Source organism: Anguilla rostrata, chromosome 17 (assembly GCF_018555375.3).
Source record: "Anguilla rostrata isolate EN2019 chromosome 17, ASM1855537v3, whole genome shotgun sequence".
In the NCBI taxonomy this organism is placed as follows: Eukaryota; Metazoa; Chordata; class Actinopteri; order Anguilliformes; family Anguillidae; genus Anguilla; species Anguilla rostrata.
In genome coordinates this window covers 25,941,405-25,958,421 of record NC_057949.1, presented here as the reverse complement: position 1 = coordinate 25,958,421, position 17,017 = coordinate 25,941,405, and the positions used below count along the sequence as shown (strand labels likewise).

The 17,017-nt window shown below is 47.8% G+C and overlaps 1 protein-coding gene and 1 long non-coding RNA gene across 4 annotated transcripts in view; one reads left to right on the top strand and one right to left on the bottom strand.

The window, feature by feature from the left end:
• LOC135243614 (protein shisa-6-like) overlaps positions 1–743 on the bottom strand; it is an 80,011-nt gene extending 79,268 nt beyond the window's left edge. Inside the window, exon 1 of the mRNA XM_064315563.1 lies at positions 398–743. The gene's annotated coding sequence lies outside the window, so the exon portion shown is untranslated. The remainder of the gene's footprint in view (positions 1–397) is intronic.
• LOC135243615 (uncharacterized) overlaps positions 1–17,017 on the top strand; it is a 111,423-nt gene that overhangs the window by 61,515 nt on the left and 32,891 nt on the right. The window contains exons 2-3 of one of the 3 annotated variants that reach the window (XR_010326700.1): positions 2,047–2,197; positions 2,572–3,078. This is a non-coding gene — a long non-coding RNA (uncharacterized LOC135243615). Of the gene's footprint in view, positions 1–2,046; positions 2,198–2,567; positions 3,079–17,017 lie in introns of those variants that run through there. The other 2 variants (XR_010326699.1, XR_010326701.1) reach the window with 2 other exon arrangements.

The following is a 17,017-nucleotide window of genomic DNA, read 5'->3' as shown; positions in this document are numbered from 1 at the left end:
TATGCGACACGAAATCATTTGCTGCCAGCACACGAATTGTTTCAGCACCACGGACAGCGGACACTGCTAAGTCGGATTTGCGTGTTGAAGTGAAGAAATTGTTCAATTTAAAGACGCTTCGGAAACTTAGGAGCGAGAAAAAAACATTCAAACAAAAAGATGTATTCGTGAACAAATGTAGATGTACAGAGTACTTGCTTAATAAATTTTAGTTTTAGTCATGCGTCCTTCTAAGATAAAGAAAAACACTCAACAGATGTAAAGGAGAACATTTTGAAGCTAGGATGTTTTGAGACGAATAACGAATGGAAAATTAAAACATCCTGCGGTGACTGAGAAGGCAAAGGAGGGATCGCGTAATGGTGAACGTCCACTCCTGCTACAGAACGGTACTCACCCGGCGACGCTCTCCTCCAGCTGTTGAGTGCGTTTCCCTACTGCCAGTGAAGCCGAGAACCCCCCCACCCCCAGTGTTCAGCCGGAGACCCAGCGAGGTTCCGCCCCCGTCGCTCTCTCGCGCCACTTCAGCGCCCACGTCACCAATACACCGGGTACCACATTTAATTACAAATCACTCCCGACAACAGCAGCGCGCGACCAGCTCTGCCTGCAGGCTACACTCAATAACCGGACCATCCTGCTACTGCATTTAGCGCGCCCCTTTCACTCCGGGATGCACGCCGCCGTCTTCTTCCGCCCTCGGGACACGTAAAGGCGTGTTCGCATTTCATGCTTTCCGTGCGGTCTAATGTAATGGTGTGTGAATATACTGTAGCCCTCCTGAATGCCAAACGTTACTGGGTGTTGCATCGTAGTCTTTGACTGCTTGGAGAGAAGACTGTCACAGGGGCCACAGTCCCCCCCCCCCCCCCCCCAACATATAATTAAAATGTATGCGCCAAGTGCATAAATTTGTATTGATAACCATTTTAATTGATACCTAAATCAACACAACTCCTGTCTATTAAAAAGAAACATTGAGACGTGAGTTTGACATACGAGTGGGTAAACACCTGAATTTCAATGAGTCTGCGCCTAATCTGATTGATCTGCGTCATAGAGAGATAGTTGGTTTATTGTCATTAGTGAGGAAATTTTTTTTTCGGCGTCGGTACCATCCAAAAAGCACGTAAGCAAATAAAAACATGAATCACACACCACACAGCAAAGAACACTCAAGTTCGTAAACAGCAGTCTACGGTAAATGGATGCTACTGGCACATAATGTTCAGCTGCTCAGTGCTTTTTTTCACAGTCGGTACCATCCACAAACTAGGCATAAGCCAATAAAACACGACACATTGAATCGTGCACCATACTGTGCAGAGCACATTGACTGTAGCAGCAGTCACTGAACCGATCTACAAATACGGCATGTAGTCTAAGCATTGTAATATGATCGTGCAGGAATAGATAAGGGGAAGTAAATATGTTGGTGTGGGGGAAGTTCTTGGAATGGAATTTCAGCACAAAAACACGTGCGTGCGCATCGACAATTACGTCACATTGCATTTATTTGGCAGACGGTTTTATCTTGAGCAACGTACAGTAAGTGCATACCGAAGGCCATTGCAAAAACTACAGAACGCAGGTCCGATAAGGTGCGATACTCACTATGTAACGGTTATTCATGGCCATGAAGACATTAAGGAAGGTGTTGCGGGGGAAGGTGGAGAAAGCCAGTGTCAGCAAAACTGCTGACCAGCGACAAGACCCCTTCTGAAATAACAAGACTATATTTCTCACTGGGTGGGGGGAATAAGGAAATTAGTTATATTTGATTTTATTCATTTATTTTTGTTTTTGAACTCAATTATTTTATTTCACACTGAATTACTTGAATTCACTGAACACTTAAAAAATTTTTTTTTTTAAATTACACTGGAAAAATAATGAAAAGTTCAGTATGGGTGCGTGAAAGGGTCAGTGCTGAATGCAATAATGTCGGGAAATGAAAGGACTTTCGCAGCGTGTTAATACTCCGTGGCACCAATGCATCAATATTTATCCACGATATCACAGAGCATTATTCATTCTGCTTTGCAGACGCCCTTATCGCAGACGCCCCATACAGCCGAGTGTAGGACCTGCCTGAGTGCAGCAGCCGGTGCAGACGCTGCAGTCCGCTGCGATTTCCACCTGCTCCGTGACGTTGGCGTCGCCCGCTTCTGTTCCAGCTCCTCACCTTCAGCTGCAGGTACTGCTGTCCCCGCACGCGGGCGTACCCGCAAATCCTGATACCGCACACTGGTGTACCCACCGATCCTGATACCACACACACTGGTGTACCCACCGATCCTGATACCGCACACTGGTGTACCCACCGATCCTGATACCACACACTGGTGTACCCACCGATCCTGATACCGCACACTGGTGTACCCACCGATCCTGATACCGCACACTGGTGTAGGTTTGAACTATCATGCCTTAACAATCTTAATATAGACATTAAGATTTTCATTCAGTGATTTCAATATCACAGATAGCTTTCAGACTTCACCAAAAGAAACGTTCTCGTGTACATAGCCACACAGGGTCTCTGAGTGTTCGGTTTCCTCCTGCAGGAAGGAAGTAAAGCTATGTAACTTTCAAAGGAGAGAAAACTCACCGGGACGCCCTAGTGAGAAGACTTCCAGGGTTACCCTTCTCGCCCAAGGATGTTTACTTTTGAGGCCTGTGGAGCAGAGAGTGGGGGAGAGAGAAAACAGATTCACTCCTATGGTCACGCAGGGCAAGTTTGCGATGTCTCTTTATATTGTCTGTTTCCCAAAGGTGATAATCTAAGAACTAGACATCCCGCACTGGTATACCCACCAGTCCTGATAGTGCTCACTGGTATACCCACCAGTCCTGATACCGCTCACTGGTATACCCACCAGTCCTGATAGTGCTCACTGGTATACCCACCAATCCTGATAGTGCTCACTGGTATACCCACCAATCCTGATAGTGCTCACTGGTATACCCACCAATCCTGATAGTGCTCACTGGTATACCCACCAATCCTGATACCGCTCACTGGTATACCCACCAATCCTGATACTGCTCACTGGTATACCCACCAATCCTGATAGTGCTCACTGGTGTACCCACCAATCCTGATAGTGCTCACTGGTATACCCACCAGTCCTGATACCGCTCACTGGTATACCCACCAGTCCTGATACCGCTCACTGGTATGCCCACCAATCCTGATAGTGCTCACTGGTATACCCACCAATCCTGATAGTGCTCACTGGTATACCCACCAATCCTGATAGTGCTCACTGGTATACCCACCAATCCTGATAGTGCTCACTGGTATACCCACCAATGCTGATGTCGCATGCTTGGCAGCAAGGAGAATACTCACTGTTTAAAAATGTTAAACAGAATGTACCAAAGTCTGATCTTGTTCCCCTTTAATGACTGGTGTCTTGATAGATCAGTTTAGAACAAGCCACTGTTGATAAATCGATGCTGTTTGTTCACTGTAGGCACTGAAATGTAATATATTTACAAGAAAAAAGCGGAAAGGGATTTAATTTGACTTATCCTTTTTATCTCTTCGTGAGAATATAAACCAAAAAAGACAATACTACTATAATTTAAAAAGCTGTATAAAAAGATATATTTTCTATGGCTCTCCTATGGATATATTTAGGAAGAAAATACCCTGTTGGATTAATTTTTATGGCCAGGACTGAAAGAAATGTTTATTTTATTATCTCACAAAGAGAGTTGTAGAGTGATTTTCTTGCAGATATCCGCAGGCTATTTCTCGTTATCACAACCTGAATTTTCATCATGTGGCATTTGGGATGTGTTCTAGAATGTTTGTTACAAGTTCCTTGTAAGCACAAATCCTTGTATGGAAGTGGCTCTTAAAGATATAGGAAGTAAGAGTCTAATAAATATTAGCAAATGTTGTGAATTGCATAAATGCAGACTGGAATCTGAAAGTATATTTTGGGAGCTTCATCTTCCACTGTCTTATGACCTACGTGGACCCCGCGTGTTCACAGAAGCACCAGTGACTCGTGTTCATTCAAGAGCACAGTATGGGAAAGAAGTTTGCTGCAACAGAATAATGCTGCAGAATGATTGGCCAACAATGTGTGAAGAAGTGGCGTGGCCATCTATTGGCCAATCGGTTTCTGCAGCCTTTCCAATCAGTTTGTCAGCCTTGGGTTTATATAGGGACGGGTATGAGTCGATTTTTTATTTTTTTATAGGGATGATATGGGATCGATTATTTGTCCGATATGTGCCTATTCAATCTTTTGTATTTTCTCGTGAAGGCTATGCGACTATGCGCTGGAACTTGGCTCCATTTATTAGTGTATAATACAGTATGTAATAATAATAATAATAATAATAATAATAATACATTTAATTTGTAATGCACTTTTCATTAGAAATAAATCTCAAAGTGATACAGAGTAATAAAAACAGAAGCATAACAAAAATGAACCAACTGCAGAGAACATTAAAAGCCACACAAAGTATGTAAAAGAAATGCATGAAAACAGAGGATACTTCTTTGTCTAATGCAAACAGAATGCCCGTACGTATTTTGAAACGCACGCTTTGATTGCAGTTGCGCTTTTTGTCGGCGGAGCCGTTGTAGAAGCGGGATAATGTCCCTGCGGCTGAGCATTACCCAGCCCTGAGCTGAGGGAACTGGCCCGAAGCGAATTTACCACCGCCGACAATTTCAGTGAAAGAATGCGTTTCAGAATACGCGATTCCACTGAAACGGACACGTTACTCAAGTATTCCAGCAAATATTCCACACCCTATACCACTTGGCAACGAACACGTCATCCTAATATCCCGACCGTGTCACCTACTATTCAGTTTGGTTTTGAGTCAAAATGGTCCCACAGCATGTTTGTTATCATGGGTAGCGACTGTTGCTAGCCAACGCCTGAATTATATTCGAAGCAGAGGCTAAAACTATAAGCGTATAGTCAAGCTACTAGACTAGCTACTCTCTATGCTGTCATGCATGGACATCATGCTGACACTGTTGTAAGTGAGATGCTGTAATTGGCTTCTTGCTCTTAAGGATTTACACTCTATCAAGTCAGACCGATGCGCATTAATTTATTTAATTTGCAGTATTAATAACGGTGATTGAACTTCTGCAGGCGCTACATCATAGCTGGGCGTACATGGAAGAACAATGCTCACGTCCCAGCCAATCAGAATTGAGTGTTCAGCCAAGCTGCTGTATGTTGGTTTTGTGGGTATGCAACACATGGAGAATCTCGTAGTTCTGGCAGGCCACGAATCACAGTACATTCACTTAACAGGGCGGTCTACTTAAACAGCCTCCCTCTACTCATTCGGCTGCTCCTCCTGCATGCAAGCTGCTGCACGTTGCTTTGTAAATCCCCTCCACCACCCCAGCTCCATCCCTATGTGTCATGAATTTGCATTTCTCCATTCCTATGTGTTAAGAATTTGTTTGCTGCATCCCTATGTGTTAAGAATATGCATTGCTCCATCCCTATGTGTTAAGAACTTGCTTTGCTGCTGGATCTGTTCTGTGTGTACCCCTCTAGGGGGGTTTGGCTGCTGGCCTCCCGGCCTTATCCACGCGGGCTGCGTGGTTGGCGGGAGAGCTCCAGAACAGAGCCATACCGCCAAACATAACTGTATTGCCTTTATTGTCAATAAAGATCTACTTTGATGACAGTGGTCCTGACAGAATTGTGAGTTTGCTGTCTTTGTGATGCGCGAGGAAGCATTTGTGATCAGACGGGCCTTAAGAAAGACGGGCATCGAACAAAATGGCTTCTGTTTTATTGAGGATCAAAACAACCAAGCAAAGTCCTCCCAAAATTCAGCTGGGTTTGCCATTGGCCGTGCCAGCCTGGAACGTAGTCCTGCCCCGTAGCTGAAGTGGGTGGGCGTGGGCTTGACTAATGCCCCGGCTTTTTTTTTTTTTTTTTTTTTTGTACGTCGCTTTGGAAAAAAGCGTCTGCTAAATGAATGTAATGTAATGCCCCAGGGAATCCTGGGAGTCATCCTGCTGCAGAAAGTGGTGTTCTTGGGCCAGTAGAAGGTAGTGCAAGTAGGAAAACTTACTGGATTAAGTAGCAAAACTTACTTTGGTGATGGGGATGCTGCACTCTTTAAAAAATGCTGTTTTTCTGGAAGAGATTTCAGACGGAGGTTGGGGTTCAGTTTCCAGTTCATAGCCTGCTGGCCCGGAGGAGGACAGTGTGGCTGAGAATATAAACGGAGCAGAAACATAAAGCCAGGGGGCTGCTCGGTGACGCGTCCCGATGAAGCTTCTCTGGAACTGAGTCACCGCTGTCCCGGTGCCAGCTGCGGCCACCGACATTCGGCTCCCTGGCTCTGGGAGGGCACATTCACGTGTATACGCTGTGTGTGCGTTTGCAAGGCATTGTGGGTATAGGCTGTATGTGTTTCCAAGGCATTATGGGTATAGGCTGTGTATGCATTTGCAAGGCATTATGGTTATATGCTGTGCGTGTGTTTGCTATGCGTTATGGGTAGATGCTGTGTGTGCATTTGCAAGGCATTATGGGTATACTCTGCGTGTGTGTATGCAAGGCATTGTGGGTATATGCTGTGTGTGTGTGAGTGTGTGCGCTCTGGCTGTATGTGTGTGCGTGTGTGTGTGCTCTGTGGCTGTGCGTGTGTGAGTATGTGAGTGTTTGTGCTGCGTGTGTGAGTGTGTGAGAGTGACTGTGTGTGCTCTGTGTGAGTGTGTGCTCTGGCTGTGTGTGTGAGCTTGTGAGTGTGCGTGTGTGTGCTCTGTGTGAGTGTGTGTGCTCTGTGGCTGTGCGTGTGTGAGTATGTGAGTGTTTGTGCTGCGTGTGTGAGTGTGTGAGTGACTGTGTGTGCTCTGTGTGAATGTGTGCTCTGGCTGTGTGTGTGTTTGTGAGTGTGTGTGTGTGTGCTCTGTGTGAGTGTGTGCGAGTTTGTGAGTGTGCGTGTGTGTGCTCTGTGTGAGTGTGTGCTCTGACTGTGTGTGTGCTCTGTGTGAGTGTGTGCTCTGGCTGTGTGTGTGAGCTTGTGAGTGTGCGTGTGTGTGCTCTGTGTGAGTGTGTGTGCTCTGTGTCTGAGTGTGTGAGTGTGAGAGGAGTTGAGAGAGACAGAGGGTGAATGTGATGGGTGCCCTGGGCGAAGCTGCAGAATATCACCATAACCAGGACACTGGAACGGCTGTGTTTTGGACCATGAGAAAGGCAAAATTACACCGTATCCCTGGGCGATACTGGGTGGCAGATTAATTATTATGGCATGTGGTCATTTCTGTGGAGCTTCTTGGTGCAGCTTGCTATAAATAGCCCTTTTATTTCGGTTGTTTGAAATGGCCCGTCTTGTGAGGGGGGCTGATAATGATTTATGCCAGGCGTGACTCACGTCTGACGGACAGTCGATACCAACGGCTGGATATTTGCAAAAGCCGTTCAGGGCTCCACAGCAGAGGAGGCCCCTCCTGTAATTTAGGCCTGAGATCTGAGGCTTGGGGCTCGGGGGGCCGGGGGCCGTCCCGTCACCCTGTTTGTTTAACTTCTAGCAGACTGCCGCTGCGAGGGTTACTGCCCACAGCCTGGTCAGACAAGGATCAACACGTCTCTTCTCCACTCCTCCTCTCCTCTCATCTCCTGCACTCCTTTGCTCTCTTCTCCTCCCCAGCTCTCTTCCTCTTCTCTCTCCTCTCCCCTTTCCTCCTCTCTCTCCTCCTTTCTGCTTCTCCTCTCGCCTCTTCTCTCCTCCTCTCTCCTCCTCTCTCTTCCCCTCCTCTCTCCTTCCTCCTCCACTCTCCTGTCTCTCCTCCTGTCCCCCCTCCTCTCCTCCTCTCCTCCTCCTCTCTCCCTCTCCTGTCCTCTCCTCCTATCTGTAACGGCGGGCGGGTGGGCGGAGCCTGTGCTTGCAATGCCCCCCTCCTCCCCCCCCCCCCCCCGGTGCGTGTGTGAGGTAACGGCAGGTCAGCCTGATTCTCCATTCAGAGCAGCGCGCCGCTGGAGCCGCGGCTGCATTGGGAGGATCCCCAGAGTGCTGCTGCTCCTGCCCGCGCGCCCCCCTCCCCCCCCCAGGCCCCCCCCCCCGATCGATAAGCATTTTAAATGCAAATGCCACGGCTTCATAACGACATCCCGCCCTGGTGGCCGGACACAGGTAAAGAGGAAAGTAATAATAATTAATGGGGGCGACGTGGGGAACTGGGGAAAATCCATCAAAACCTGGACGGGAGAGTCAATTTACCCGATCGGGTGCTCAGGCCAGCGCTGCGGCGCTGTTCGTGTTTACGGCTCCTGCTTTACGGTCAGGTACGCTGGGGCACGGGGCCCGGAGCTCCGCGCTGGCTACCCGAGATTACTGTTCAGCGGGAAAACGATTCCCCTCTCGCCTCTCTCTCCTGTCCGCTTTGGAAACGGAGCTGATGAGGCTGATGAGGTCGCACATCTCTCTCGGCGCACAGTCTGAGGGCACAGTCTCTCAGCACACAGTCTCTGAGGGCACAGTTTCTAAGCACAGTCTCTAAGCACACAGTCTCTGAGTGCACAGTCTCTGAGCACGCAGTCTAAGCGCACAGTCTCTAAGCACACAGTCTCTAAGCACAGTCTCTGAGCGCACAGTCTCTAAGCACACAGTCTCTGAGGGCACAGTCTCTAAGCACACAGTCTCTGAGTGCACAGTCTCTAAGCACAGTCTCTAAGCACACAGTCTCTGAGTGCACAGTCTCTAAGCACACAGTCTCTGAGGGCACAGTCTCTAAGCGCACAGTCTCTGAGTGCACAGTCTCTAAGCAGTCTCTGAGTGCACAGTCTTTTACAGATTGTAAATGTTCTAATTTGAGTGTAACCTGAGCCCCTGTATTTGTAGACTGGGATTCCGCGGGATTCCTTCGCATTTGATGCTTGTGTTGATCGGCCAGGTGACCAGGTGACCAGGTGACCAGGTGACCAGGTGACCAGGTGACCAGGTGTCCAGGTGACCAGGTGACCAGGTGTCCACAGGCCAGCACTCGCAATCCTCGAGAGAAATGCTCAGGAGGTAAGACCGATTGTCTGGCAGTCGGAGGGTTGCCGGTTCAAACCCCGCCCTGGGCGTGTCGAAGTGTCCTTGAGCAAGACACCTAATCCCTAACTGCTCTGGCGAATGAGAGGCATCAATTGTAAAGCGCTTTGGATAAAAGCGCTATATAAATGCAGGCCATTTACCATTTACCAAACGCTGATCGGCTCCAGTACGAGTACAGAGTACGCGTGCTTCATCTGCACGCTCTGCAAACGAGAGCAAGTGACACAGCGGTGATGCAGGAGGTACAACTGGCGACCCCAAACTGGGGAGAAAAAGAGAAGAACAAAAGATTTGTACGTTTAGAGTACAGTTTGTACACTTTCTCCGAATCTTTGAGAGTGTTCTCCATTTTAAAAAAAACATAACCCCCCAAATAACAGAGCGGTGAGAAGTGCTGACTCCAGAAATTAGCAGAGACATTTTCCCTAAAAAGATAATGATGATGGGCCAAGGGAGACTACGCAGTTTGACTGTGGCTGGAGGAGAGCGCAAACATAGCAGCATTAATCTAAATATAATAAACCATCAGAGGGAAGGAGGGAGCACTTGACCCTGCTCGCTTTCTTAAATAAACTGGGCTCTATATTACTAAAAACATACCAGTTATTGACTTCCAAAGCTGATTGCAATGCGAAAAAAAGTTATTTCACATACAATTTATACTGCATTAAAATAATTTAATAAGGCGAGGATAAAACATAAAACTACTGTAAGCAGTGGGAGGAAGGCCCTTTCTAATGCAGAAAGTCAGGTCTGTTATTGGAAAAGCTCTGGTTGTGAGAGAGGTTCAGAAATGGAGCGGACGCAGGGCATGGGGGCTCTGGTCATTTACCTGTGCTCAGCTACCCTTTGCGCTACCTGTGCGTAGGTACACTCTGCTCGTACCTGTGTTCAGGTGTACTCTCTGCTTGTACCCCTGCTCCGGTGTGCTCTGCTCTGCTTGTACCTGTGTTCAGGTGTACTCCCTGCTCATACCTGTGCTCAGGTGTGCTTTGCTCAGTGCCCAAAGACACCTGAGGTCAGAAGCTTCCGGAAGCTGGTTTAAGCCCTGCGTCTGCCTGTGTTCTTTAGCACTTCAAGCAACTTTAGCGTCTCAGACTAAAAATGAACCTCACTTCACTAGTTTCTTCCAATTACTTTTTTTTTTCCATCTGAAAGCAGCTTCTGTTTTTCTTTTTTTTCCTCATGCATTAAACATATGAAATGCATCCTGCCTCGGTGGGGCAGAGTTCTCTGCTTAGAAAGCACCCGTAGTCCAGCGCAGGGCCTTACGACAGAGCGATGCACCGTATTAAAAGGTGAAACTGTAACGCGAAGCATTAATCTACATCGGTGGTCATGAATAAAGAAATCGCAACGCTGGTTATGCCTGTAGTGCATGCGCGTGATGTGTGACTTACAGACGTTGCACAGAGTTACTAAAGCATGCATGTGGGCATATTGCCCATTATTGTACAATCTGTACCAGTGGTGCTGGATTTTTCTGTGTACAAGCATTCACAACAGCAGTACAATCATTCATAACAGCAGTACGAGCACACAGAGAAGTCTGTTCTGTTTTTAGGGGTGCTGTCTCAGAGCAGTCTGTTCTGTTTTTAGGGGTGCTCTCACAGAGCAGTCTGTTCTGTTTTTAGGGGTGCTCTCTCAGCAGTCTGTTGTGTTTTTAGGGGTGCTCTCTCAGCACTCTGTTCTGTTTTTAGGGGTGCTCTCTCCGCAGTCTGTTCTGTTTTTAGGGGTGCTCTCACAGAGCACTCTGTTCTGTTTTTAGGGGTGCTCTCTGAGCACTCTGTTCTGTTTTTAGGGGTGCTCTCTCCGCACTCTGTTCTGTTTTTAGGGGTGCTCTCTCCGCAGTCTGTTCTGTTTTTAGGGGTGCTCTCTCAGCAGTCTGTTGTGTTTTTAGGGGTGCTCTCTCCGCAGTCTGTTTTGTTTTTAGGGGTGCTCTCTGAGCACTCTTCTGTTTTTAGGGGTGCTCTCTCCGCAGTCTGTTCTGTTTTTAGGGGTGCTCTCACAGAGCAGTCTGTTCTGTTTTTATGGGTGCTCTCTCCGCACTCTGTTCTGTTTTTAGGGGTGCTCTCACAGAGCAGTCTGTTCTGTTTTTAGGGGTGCTCTCTGAGCACTCTTCTGTTTTTAGGGGTGCTCTCTCCGCAGTCTGTTCTGTTTTTAGGGGTGCTCTCTGTCCCGTTGTTTCCTGGCCTTTCGTTGGCGCTGTTCAGCGAGCGGCAGGACAGGGATAGAGACGCGCAGCATCCAGCGATTCCCATTTTTCCTAACCTCGGCGGGAACGCGGCGAGCCCGCTCAAAATTGCATTAAATGCGACGCATTTGCGAAGCCGGCTTCGCGCGCGTGTTTCTGTCCTATTAATGCACCCACCGGCCGCGTGAGTGTGTCATTTCCTGTGGTTCCGAAGGTGCGGAACACTACATCGTGTCTATTTATATTTTAAAAAATAAACAAAAAAATAGAAACTGCAGATGGAGCGTGTGCGTCCGAAGGTCCCGCTCCCGCCCCCGGCCTAATTGTTCCATTTTGTTTTCGGAGATAATGCGCCCCGAGTGAGAATTTCGGTTAATTTCGAGCTGCGGGAGATTTATGCTCCTTTCAGGTGAGACTCTCTCCTCCCCGCCCCGTCCCCCCCCGTCCCCCCCCGTCCCCCCAAGGCCCCGTTTTTTGACGGACAGGCCTAATTGTCTGTCGCTGAGTCTGGGCGGCTCGTATTGATGAGAACTCGACAGCAATCCTTTCTGGCCTTGATAAGATCAGAGGAAGGGGGGGGGCAGCGCGGCGGAGGAACGGGGGTGGGGGGGGGGGCGCGAGGATTTCGAGCCCCGTCCCGTCGAGCGGCGTAAATCGCTTTCGTTTTTTTTTGTTTTGTTTTTTTGTGTACCCGTGTTTCTCCTGATCTTCTCGGCGCTTCTGCTTTCAGGCGCTCTCTGTTTGACATGTCACCGTTCCTCGCTTACAAGTAAATCTGCTGAGCCGTGAAGACTCCAAAGGCGTTTGAAATCCGGGCGTCGCCTTTCCTGTAAATTCGATTGCATCCGATGCCTGCTCAATACTAAATGCTGTGGATAGTCTATGGCTATGTTTTCCATGATGATATGGATGTTTATCTTGTTTAATTGAATGAATGAACGAATGAATTAATGAAACATTGCATTTATATAGCACTTTTCCAGACACTCGAAGTGCTTTACTATGAACTCCACCTCACCCACCACCGATGGCTGAATAATTGACTGAACACGGAGAGTATGAAGTGCTTTGCCAAAGGGCATGGAAACGATGCCCAGCCAAGGTTCTGAACCCGGCAGCCCTCTGGCCTAAATGGCCTGAATGGGGGGGGGCATTCGAACCCGGATCGTCTGGTGATGTGGATCCGCCGTCCTCAGCGTGATGCAGACGATGACCTGCAGCGTTTGCTTGTGGTTTCGAGAGGCTGGCTGCGGTAATCCTTAAAAGAGCAGGTGTTTTCGGGAGCGTTAAATCCTCCGTTCGAGAGCCGGAGGGGGATTGACGGGTTTCTGACGGCTGTCAGCTATGCCCACATCGCCCCCCGCCCAACTGTCCAACAGCCCGATGACACGTTCCTGTCAGAATCCATCACTCCCGTCCTGTCTGTCACTCTAATTAATTAAAAGCACCGGTGCCGGAGAAGTTCTTTAATCTGCCCCAGCGAGCTGTTTAGGAAGCACTTTCTCCGGATGAGGAAGTGTCTGACACTTAAAAGGCGAGCCGGCTTTCTTTCGGAGCGCACACCTGCTGGGGCTGCTCCAGGCTCGGAGACGGATGTATTCTCTCCGAGCGTTCCAAAGAGAATACGGAATGAGAGACCCGGTTTATCAGAGAATGCTGCACGTCACTCACGGAGCACAGAATCCTGGGATACTAGAAGTTCAGAACCCTCTTTTTCATAGAGGGAGATTGATTGTCCTAGATGTTTTAAACACTCCTTTAATACACACTGACTGTTCTGAGTGGTGATTCATAGTTAAACATTTTTAAAAAAAACGTCACTTATTTTTTGATTTCGTGAAAAACAAAAATCTTTTACTCTACCATGAATATGTGCCGATTTTCTGAACGTAGGCACGGAGTATCTGTAATAAGTTTCATTGACATGTCTTGGTCAACCCTTCAACTAGCCACTAATATTAAATCTGCCTCAGAATTTTGGTTAGAGGTCAGCACCCCGCCCAAACTCGAGCTCACTTACTTTCTAAAAGAGTTTCTCTGCATCGGCATGTGAAGCAAACTTTTTCAGTCATACTTCAGCAGTTTCAACAGAAACTTTATACAAATGAGCTTTAGGAACAGCTTTGCCTGACAGTAGCAGTGCATGCTGGGACCTCAGTAACCCGAACTGCTCCAGAACCTGGTCTGGAAAGACCAAAAGGGCAAAATAAAATCGTCATCTTTCTTCGGGCAGGTGTCTTACTGATGTGTGGTAAATGCACGTCCGTTCAGTCATGACACTGTTCACAGAACAGATGCATTTATCTCCGGGTAGCTGCTGATTAAGAGGTGGGTTTTTGCCATATTTCACACATGCTGCAGGTTTTTCTTTTTCCAGATGTTTAATGCAGATGAATTGTTTAGCAGATGTGGCTGTAGCCAGTGCAGGGAGTCACTGGGAGAGCTGTTCGGGTTTTGAGAGTTTCCACCTCTTCAGAGCTCTATAGCAGGGTCCATTGCCACACACACACACACACACATACATACACAGACTGCTTTAGTTTCCTCCTTAAGCCAATTCTGACCCCACAACCAACCAGGAGAGGTGAGTTTACTGTGCAATTAACCTCTTTAACAGACTTAATTCAGTTTCGATTAGCGGCTAAATCTGGAAATCCAGAAAACCCCGTGGCTGCCCTCGTCTGCTGTGTGGACTGTCTGTGTAGTTGGAAGCAGGAGATTCAGTCATAAAGTCTATGCATGTGCAGACCCAAGAGCAGGTTCCATAATTATTTATTTATTTATTTATTTATTCACACACACTCTTAAGCTGTGCAGATTCACTGATGTTTATAGTATACGGTTTGGCTGATACAGTGGGCTACAGTTTAATGGCCACTATGCAGCTCAGAGTTTAGGATGATTTACTGGGGGGGTAAAATAAACAAAACAATGAATCTGCCCAGAATCTGAGCAGCCATTCGCTGCAAGACAACTCCCATCGGCCAATCACAGACGCTGAGGTGGAGGTCCGCCTGGACGCACGCTGTAGAACGAGCCGCTTCTTTAGACCCGAACGCGCGTGCGAGTGTGGGTGACGGCTGGTGGTTGCCCTGGGAGACGGGGAGCTGTCCGTCTCGCAGGAACCGGCGAATCCCCAATGAGAGGAACGGCGGTTAACGAGGGCGGGAACAACGAAAGGGTTTAGGGGGGTTGGGGGAGGGGGGGCTCACGCGTGGGACTAATTGATTCGGGGAGGGGGGGTGGGGTCTAATGACACTGAAGGATTAGGCCTGGTTATCAGCCACTGTGGAGAAATTCATTTCCTGCTCCACCTCCACAGCCATTATTTCCCAATAAAGCACAGGCGTCTGTGTGGACCGAGACAGCACTAACGCAAGAGCTGGGCCATTGGTTGATTGAGTAGCTAAGGGGGGCAATTACTTTTTCATATGGGGGTTTGATAACTTTTTTCATTAAATGGATGAAATAATAATTTTTTTTTTTAATGTGTTTTGCTTTTACTCAGGTTCCCTTTGTCTAATATTACAATTTGTCTAAAGATCTGAAACCATTCAGTGGGACAAAATATGCAACGACAGAGGAAATCAGGAAGGGGGCAACTACCTTTTGCTGACACTGTACATGAAAGTTAAGTGTAAGAAAGAAATGAATTCTGACACTGCGTGAAAGATTTGTGAGGTTTGGCCTTCATAAAAAGAATATGACATACATTGATGATGTCGCAACTGCAGTTAGCACTTAGCACTCTTAGCCGGTGCCTGGGTCCATGTCTTTGGGCAAGACTGTATGGAGGACGGGGGGCACACATGCATCTGTGTGTGTGGGTGTATGTGCAGGTGCATGTGGACGGATATCTGATGCAAAGTAGCCGTGGACGGAGTGTAGCACAGTGGGTAAGGAACTAGACTTGTAACCGAAAGGTCGCAGGTTCGATTCCCGGGTAGGACACTGCCGTTGTACCCTTGAGCAAGGTACTTAACCTGCATTGCTTCAGTATATATCCAGCTGTATAAATGGATACAATGTAAAATGCTATGTAAAAAAGTTGTGTAAGTCGCTCTGGATAAGAGCGTCTGCTAAATGCCTGTAATGTAATGTATTGTAAATAACTTTCATGCATTTCATAAAAATTGTCTAAATGTATTGAATGACCCTGTGTTTTTTTAATGCTTTTAAATGTGATATTCTGTGTAATGTAATGTGTGCACGCAGCAGTTCTGTCTTTATTGGTTGACTGAATTGCTCTTCCTGGCACAACATGATGAACCTGAGACAGCCCCATGGAGGCAAGAGACTGTTTGTTTTAATGCAGCAGTGACGCATGGCGTGTTTTGACTCGTCGCGGAAGTGCGCGCAGCATATTTCACGCGTTCCGCGACCTGTCGGCTGAGCGGAACGCTGGTCTGGAGCTTTCATAGAGTCGACTCGTTTTCATTTGCGAGGAGCGCATTTCTCGTTTCCGTTAGGCGAAGCCCCCCCGGTATTCTGATGTGGCCTGAAGTCGTCCCGGTTTAAGTGCCCCTGGTGAGGGCTGACGTCTGAATTTCAGACGCTCTGTGCAGTACGGGGAATTGTGCTCCTGTACCGCAGATCATCATAATGAAGTGTTGGTCGAGTGTGGGCACAAAAAAACCGCCGTCGTACCCTTGAGCAAGGCACTTAACCCCAACGGCCTCGCTACGGTACATCGACGGACACCGTGTAAAATGCGTAAAAGCTGTTTCGCGCTGGATAAGATGCGTGTTGTGTGATGTTATTTGTGGTGAGGAGCTCGATGGTCCGATCCCCACCACGTCTGTACCTCTCTCTTGAGCTGGCCGAGGGCATTGCTACAGTAAAATGGGAGGGGGGGGGTTGGGGTGTGTAGTGAGAACAACTGCATTCCGGATCATTCCAGACTAGGGTTTTCTTGGAATGCTTTTTCCAGAATTCTATGTCAGTGTTATAGAACTCCATCGCTGGGCTGAACGTCAGCGTCAGAATGTTCATGTCAGGAACATTTCAATCACGTAATACTTTTGGTCTTACACCTTTTGAAGGGTTAAACAGGAATAAAATGCGGTGGGAACTGTTTGCGATCGCAGTTTCGCCCCGAAATAGATAATCTATTTCCATGAACGATTCTGTGCCGCCTTCAGTATTTTTCTTTTTTCAGGTCTAATACAAACTGACCGATGCTGCTGTTTGTTTTGTGAGCGGCGAGTGCTGCGTTTGACATCAGAAAGTTCCCTGTCTCTGCGCTGCTGAACCATGAAGACGTTGCGGGTGTGTTGATGTCTGACAGACGAAAAGCCCCGTTACTTGTTCGTTATTGGCTCTAATCATTATTGATATTCGCAAAGTCTTTTTGTAGCTGTCAGTCACTCAGGCTCGTAATTCGATTCCGGGGACCGCGCAGCTCGTGAATATTCATTTGCACAGAGACGGAGAGAAAGGGTCTCATTAGTACAGACAGGAACGGAGGCCTCGTTAGCAGGGACGGGAACAGGAAGCGCCATCTCGCGTGTGCGGTACATTATCTTTCATGGCGGTGTCAGGCCCTTCGATGCGCTGACGTGTTTATTGACCGCGCGTCTCGGAGAGCCAGTTACGAAAGGTCTCTCCCCGACTGACAACGATGCAGCATTTGAAGCTGTCAGGAGTCTCTCAGAGAGCCTTAAGGAGTTTGAGGAACTAAAATCGAATGGCTCACCAGTTCATTTAATTATTTTATGTATCGTTTGCGACTGCTTTAAATTGCAAACCCCCCCCGGCGTTGTCCTTTGCAGT